Genomic DNA, 8188 nt, shown 5'->3' on the forward strand with positions numbered 1-8188 from the left:
AGTTTGCCTTCCGCCTATTTTCTTGGAGACTATGAGTCGCACGTTCCTTAAACTTGGTGGGTGGGTGCATCTTGACCCGAGACAGAAATGGTTTGTATTGGTTAGTGGGTCAAGGTCACTGAGGTCATGTAGGGGTCATCTGAGGTCAAATTAGTAAAAATTGTCGTATGGGCATGAAACTTGGTTGGTACAGTCAACATTTAAAGCCAAATTTTTGGAAGGTCATTTCAAGGTCACCAGGGGTCATCTGAGGTCAAATTAGTAAAAACTGTCGTATGGGCATGAAACTCGGTGGGTACAGTCAACATTTAAAGCCAAATTTTTGGAAGGTCATTTCAATGTCACCAGGGGTCATCTGAGGTCAAATTAGTCAAAACTGTTGTACGGACATGAAACTTGGTGGGTACAGTCAACATTTAAAGCCAAATTTTTGGAAGGTCATTTCACGGTCACCAGGGGTCATCTGAGGTCAAATTAGTAAAAACTGTTGTACGGGCATGAAACTTGGTGCGTACAGTCAATATTTAAAGCCAAATTTTTGGAAGGTCATTTCAAGGTCACCAGGGGTCATCTGAGGTCAAATTAAGTAAAAACTGTTGTATGGGCATGAAACTTGGTGGGTACAGTCAACATTAAAAGCCAAATGTTTGGAAGGTCATTTCAAGGTCACTGGGGGTCATCTGAGGTCAAATGAGTAAAAACTGTTGTATGGGCATGAAACTTGGTGGGTACAGTCAACATTTTAAGCCCAATTTTTGGAAGGTCATTTCAAGGTCATCTGAGGTCAAATATCAGCCAGATAATCATGCCCAGCCGATAACCACCAAATTCATTTACCTCTACCAAAAGTAATCGCAAAAGCAGGTGGTCACGAAAGCAGGCGAGACTCGTGGTTCGAGAACCGCCTTGTTTATCACAGTACTATCAAAACCTTTTATGTTTATATATACCATAACAAATTTACAGAAGGAAAACAAAATACATCAATGAAATAGTAATTCTTCCAGTAAATTTATTTCAGTAATTTGTTTTGGTAAGGTACAAGTTTTTGATAGTAGGCCTACAGAGCCAGTGTTTGGCTGTCAGTGTATTTTTTGTATGTAAAACACAAGATTTTAATAGTGCACCGACAGTAGTTTTCGTATGGAAAGTAGAATGTTCGTGTTGTATTTTGACATAAGAAAATGTAATTATTGGATAGGTCTGACTCAATGTTACCATGTGTGTAACTCTATAGTAGAGAAGCCACTTTCTGGCTACATAGAGTTCCGTGCATCATTTTTGGACAAAGGTGCCAGCTGGGATAGTATACAAATATATACTGCCATGAGAGGTTCAAAACTATGGGCCCGAGGTGAGATCAATAGTACTACTGATCTCAGCGAGGGACCATAGTTTTAACCAGTACCTCGAATGAAGGCAGTATATATTTGTTTTATATCCTTCATTCATAGATTTTTGTTCATTGATTTGTTAAAAGATTACATGAAAACTCCACACATGACCATGTTGCGAGAAAGGCCTAGTAGGACCTGCACGGTAGGCCGGTTTAGGCGGTCCATGTGTTCATGGTTTTTTAAGCTTACTCGTTGTCAGACTATATTTGTTCAAGTTGTATCTTCAATCCACTTTGCCTTCATTCATGTCATTCATAGATTATTTGTACAAAGATTAGTGAAAAGATGTACATGTAAAAAGATTTACATGTAGGCCTAAACTCTAAGGCCATCATGCATCGGGATACGCCTCCGTACGCACGGCACTAGGCCGGCGGTCCAAGACTAGTTTCGCACTGTCAGTGTTTGTTTTTAAGCTTACCATGTCAGTATTGCTCTGAATCTGACTGTGTTGGTCTAAAACATATTCCTGCGCTAGAACTGGTAACAATTCAAATTAAACAGCTGAAATTGTGAATCTTCTTCGGCAGTAGCAGCCCACTCCAGCTTGATTTATATTTCGCCATTTTTGTGTTGTCGTTTCTCGGCAGTGACAAAATATTCTCATAGTCAATGTCGACGTTCAATGTTATTGTTATGCTTTATGGACTGCGACGTGGGTCCGCTGCTATCCGTAAATAGTAAATATCCAGAAGTACTATTTACGGCTTGAAGGTACTATTTACGGACGTAAATAGTACTTTTTGCACTTCCTCACAGAATAGTGTGTTTAATGTTTGATCACGTGACACACTTTTAACCAATCAATGAACAAGAATCTATGAATGAAGGATATAAAATTAATCATTAGAGTCTCCTTTATCTGTTTAACCTTTAACCTAAAAGTGACTTGAACTGAGAAAAATGTCAAATCTAAAAGTAGCCATAACTTCTAAAGAAATTTGACTGCAACCTTAATTTTGCTCTGAGTAATAGAGGGCTTATGAATATTTTATATCTGTAAAGGCCTGAGGTCACGAAAGGTCATACAGGGGTAAAAATTAAATATTTCTCAAATCTTGTTAAATGGTACACCAAATTATTCATCTGATCGCAAGGATTTAAAAAATGTATAGTTTGTGCTATCTACGACCTATCGTTATCGAATTATTATACAAAAACCTCTTTTTTAGGTAGAAACAACACATTAATTTTTTAGTTGTACAGGGGCAAAAATTTCACCTTGCTCTGATTTTGGTGAAAATGGTGTCAAAATGTTTGTCTTGACATGCGAATCATAAAAAGGTATAGTACTTGCCATCTAAAATGTACTCTTTACTTGTTATGCAAATACATTATCGATGAACAGTAGCCAATGATCCTGGCCTTTTGACTGTTTTTCCCCTGTACCTTATTAGGTTATCACCGTAGAAATCCTTATGATCAGACAAATAATTGGGATTTATTCAACATGATCGGAGAAATTTTAATTTTTTATCCCTGTATTACCTTTCGTTACCTTTAGGGTAAAATCCAAAATGCCTCCATATCTTAAAATAAAACTTTGGACCATGTACGGCATGTGTGCAAATTATGATGCTTGTATCAGAAAGTGCACAATTATTTGGATTAGCAGCTTAACTAAAAGAGTATAATTTTAAGAGTATCGTCTCTGATGTAAATCATGTTAACTCAGTAATACAGAAGATACTTTGTTAAATAAGACTATTGAGACATCTTAAAACATTTCATGACGTACAAAATATTTATTGTAGTGTAGTTACATTTGTAGTTGTAGTATGTGTGTATTGTAGTGTGGTTTGGTCGCTTCAGTGAAGATATGCGTAAATGAAATGTTTTACAGAAGGGATGTGCAAGAATAAATATTGTGTGGCAATCACCTTACTTCTTTTGAAATAATGTTTCTTATAATAGGGTGGAAATCACTTCCAAATCGGGGAATGCATTTCTAATCACTGTTAATGTTTAAATGTCTAAACTAGCTTATAAGCTGAGACAAATTTCTTGGCTCTACCGCCTTGCACAAATAGTTATGATACTGGATACTTTTAATCATCTTTTTTGTACAGTGGGGTTGAAGTTTGGAATAAGCTGTGTAATGAAGTAAGAAGTCCAACAAATGTGCAGACTTTCAAACAATTATTTAAAGACCCATTTAGTGATCCCAGTGCAAGTGTAAAAAAATTAAAAGTTTTGTTTATAAATTACTTAAAAGTGAAGGATAAGTCATTCAAATTGTCATTTGGTATTTTTGAAATGAAAAATTTGGCAAAAAAAAACCCCGAAAAAATGGTAGTATTGACAAAGTTAAAGCCCCATTCAAATACATGTAGCTAATTTATATACTGACAGTATATAAATTACAAATAACATGTGAATGCTTTATTTTGTACACAGCTTTCGGCTGAACCACTAGCAGGATATGTTAGCACATTTATGACAAGGACAAAGGTATAAAAATCTTAATGTTGATGATTTTTACGATTGTGCGGATGAGCAAATCATTGAATGGGCCTTTAAGTCTTAAAATTATGAGCATGTCCCACGGTACTTGTGTTTTTACTTACTTTGAAAATTGTATTTATTTGTGTTTTTTAATTTGTATCTAATATTTGTATATACAGGGTGTCCCAGAAAAAAATACAGAGTGAATAGAATTGAACGTAAGTCACGAAATAGACATCAGAATCAAAAAATTCAAAATGTAGCGCATAGCCTATTTTGTTGTGCATCACATACCTAAATTTTATTTGATTCGATTGACTGGTTCCGGAGAAATGAATGATTACATAATGTTCGCATCAACGCAGTTCATTCAAAGTTTGGTCAACAGGCTTTTTTTTATACTCGCTCACCGCTTCCTAAAGCTTATGTATCTCATTAAATTTAGTCTACATTCCCTATTTAAATCCGACGGTTTTATGTCATTCATGATTTCACTGAAGATAAATAACATCCGAGAAAACTGTGATTTCTGCGATTGGAAGCTCTCCAACTTTAATTCTTTAGGTTGTGCAAATATACTTTACAAAGAACATCTGAGCCAAGAATGACAATGATCAAGTGCTTACAGTTTTACGTGTGATTTTTGATCCAAGCAACATTAATGTTGAAGTTTTAACAGATTTTAGGGAACAAACCAAAAGATCGATTATGTCCTATAAACGTAACTAGTTTCGTTTCTCAGCCGACCCCCTCCCTCCCTGCCAGAAACGTAATAATGAAATGACACATTCTTCAGACCGATGTTTTTGTACAAACGTAATCGAGTATTTTTACCCCTCCCCCTAAACGAAACTAGTTTCGTTTATAGGGGGTCATCGATCTTTTGGTTTGTTCCCTTAACTTTGCATTACAATTTCTTTGAAATATTCCGAAAACATTAATGTGTGTGTGAAATTTTTAAGCCAGCTGGAATTCTTAATGTAGTAATTCTTTATGCAACATTTATATCAACATTAACAAAAAAAGATATTTACAAATACCGAGCATCATCTTACATGCAAACTTTCATTTTCAATATCGTGCAGGTGTTCAAATTTGAACAAAACCTAATTAAATGTTTTGCAAAAAACAGGTTGTTTAAAAAGAACAAAAACTATTTCATAGAACAAATTATGAAGCCCATTGACAGTTTTTAAACCACTAGTGCTCATTGTGTTGAATGATCTTTCTTGCAAATTTGAAATGAACTGATTTAACACATGCGTTATGTAATCGCTCATTTCTTCGCGATTAGATTTTTGGATTCTGATATCTATTTTTCGACTTGCGTTCAAATTTATTTGCCGGGTAATTTTCTATGGGACACCCTGTACTATATAAATTGCATGGTGATAATTATTGATTTTTAAAGTTTTGTAATGTGTAGCCAGAGAAGATGAGAAGAGACATCTTCTCTGGTGTAGCAGACCAGCTATTTTGGCAGATTGGGCTACCCTGGATAATATGATTGAAACAAATAAATAAAATAAATAATGTTCAATATTTCACAATTGTGGGTTCAGGAAGCAGGGATCGGCCTTCAAACTAATGTTTACAATTATTTTTATATATTGAGTATGGTGCTGTTATGGATGTTTGAATCTGATTGAATGCTTGTTATTTATGTTCAATTATACTGACTAAAAAGTATTGTCGCTGTACATGTAATGTTCAATAGGAAATAAAGTTTATTAAAATTTGAAATTTACTCTTTCCTTTTGTTTTATTGTTTCTTGGTATTATGGATGTTGGTGTAATATCAAGATGGATTAATCCAATATGTTACTGACAACATTATTTAACTGGAAAAGGTTAAGTATTAATTTATAACGATTTAAAAATGAATCCATAGGATTTGATAATTAATTTTTAATCACTCTTAGATTAAGTTTTTAAAATCTTATTAAAGAATAACTTTAAAACCACTTCAATTTAATTTTTCCCTAACAAGTACAGTCCTTCAAAGATTTAAAATTAAATCCTTTGGATTTATTAACTTTCATCATTGGTCTACTGCCCTGGAGGTATATAGGTGTAGGCGCTGCATGTAGGAGAGATGCATGTAAAGAGGTAGTGGGGTTGAAAGGGTGGCTTCCCATGCACCTGAATGATGTATTTTCTAGCCTATTTCTTCGTATTTTTACAATTTTGTTATCCAAAAACAAAATATTGTCCCATGGGTGGGGGACAGGTCATTAAACTTTACATGGGGTCAGATATCAAACTTCATCAAATTGTGGTTCAAGGGCCTAATTATGCTGGGGGTACGACAGTGGCGACAGTTGGGGCCAGTGATGGCACCAGGATTATTTTTTGGAGGGGGGGCAAAGTGAATTTCATGGGGGGGGGGGGCAAAATCGACAAATTTTGTGCAAAATTGACGCAAAAAGGCCTAGAAATCTACGTAATTTTTGGGGTTTGCCTCAAAAGTGGGGGGGGGGGGGCAAGAAAAATATTGGGGGGATTGCCCCCTCCCTTGCCCCCCTAGCGCCGTCACTGGTTGGAGCCTCCCCCTGTGGAACATCTTGCTCCTATGGGATGCTGGCAGTGGCACTGAATTTCCCCATCCCCACCCGCTAAGTCACCTTGCCCCCCCTCTTGAAAACATTCTCTTGAAAGCTACGCCACGCTTGTTTCTGTATGAACATTTTGGACGATTAGCCCCCCCCCCCCTCCTCCGACCTAGGATGCTGGCCGTTGATATTTAATTTGGGGCCTTTTTATCGCCCACTTGACATTTTCGTCAAATTTTCTACCCGGGCCCCCTATATAGAACCCCTATCGGTGGTGGGGGTCATAAAATATTTGTTGCCAAAATAAGGGGATCACAATTTTATTGACGCCTTTTTGTAAATTTAGGACCCCTCCCCCCCTTCCGAAGAAAGGCCTATAAATAGTTGTCCAAGCTCTTCCAATAGTATAATGTACTAGTTTTAGGTAGTTAATTAACTAAAACGTTATATCAGAGTAAAGTTATCAACACAATGAGTATTAAGGGACCCATCTTCGCTGATTAGGCCTACTTAAAATAAGTGATCTTCAATTTATAAATTGCACTTTTATTAGTTTTTCTGATGTATAATGGTAGTAACAAAGAGTCAAAATTTTCATAAAACAAGAGAAACAGCAATAAAAAACAAACTATCTTTTTACAGTGTTATCAATGCAGTAACAACAGCCAAGTTGAATTGCGTTTACTATAGAGGGCGCTATTTTTCTTGGTAACTTTTACCCCCCTAAAAAGCTGTTTAAACCGCCTGTTCGTCGAGTTTGAAGGTTCAAATGTTCCTCAGAGACCATTTTATAATTTTCTAAATCAATTTGGAATCGATAACCAATCAAATCAAGAAATTTGTCAAATGAGCCAAAATTGCTTAAAAACTGGTTCTTATCGATTTTTATACAAGACACTACAGCTAAAATATGTCTTGATAGATTTTTACACAATCTTCATAGTTTGGTTCTAGATAGATGTGGTAATCCGTGGAAGTTACTTTACATGGGTGCAGATGTGAATTGTTACGTAATAAAGCTGTAATATGTCCAAAAAACAGTTCGCGCATGCGCAAAATGCCCAAAACAGCGTTCAAAATTTAAATTTAAGCACAATGGAAATATAATTTTAAGTACAAAAGGTTGCAGGGTTATCGTCCAATATGCCTAACACCCAAATTCGACGATTGCTGAGGTTTAAACAGCTTTAAAGTGAGATATGGAGCCAAACAAAAAAGCTGTTCTGTGGTGTCATTTTAGCCAATTTAAGTGGTCTTACGGTATATGAAGTTCCTACTCAGATTTTGTGGTAATTTGGTACCTATTTTATAAATTAAGGTTAAGTTAAATTTAGGGTTTAGCGTGCTGAAATGTGAATGGTTACATAGATCATACGCCTGGTCAGCATACCTGGGTATTTTAAAACGTCGAAGTTCAAGGACAAGGTGGGTTGACTTGATTATAACATTTCCATGGCGCGCGTCGCATCTTATAATAGTCACATAGAGTGAACCAAATTAGCATGATCAGGCAGCGGCGTTAATATCTGTCTTCGGTAGTGTGGGTAGGGGTGGGGTCATTATCTATAGGTATATTAGTGTCTTATTAAAAAAAATAGCTCAGTTTGCCAAAAGTTGTGTGTGGGGAGAGGGAAAAGGGAATGTCCCCCATGATGAGTGATGTCCATGCGTGGGTTGTGGGTACACCGTGCACTTCCCGTGGAGAGGGAGGAAATGAGCCCCAGCTCGCTGAAGGTGGCACGGGATGTGTCATGGTTTTGGGGTGTACCTTTTCAGCGAGTTTGATTTGTGGAA

This window comes from Amphiura filiformis, unplaced genomic scaffold (assembly GCF_039555335.1).
Source record: "Amphiura filiformis unplaced genomic scaffold, Afil_fr2py scaffold_51, whole genome shotgun sequence".
NCBI lineage: Eukaryota > Metazoa > Echinodermata > Ophiuroidea > Amphilepidida > Amphiuridae > Amphiura > Amphiura filiformis.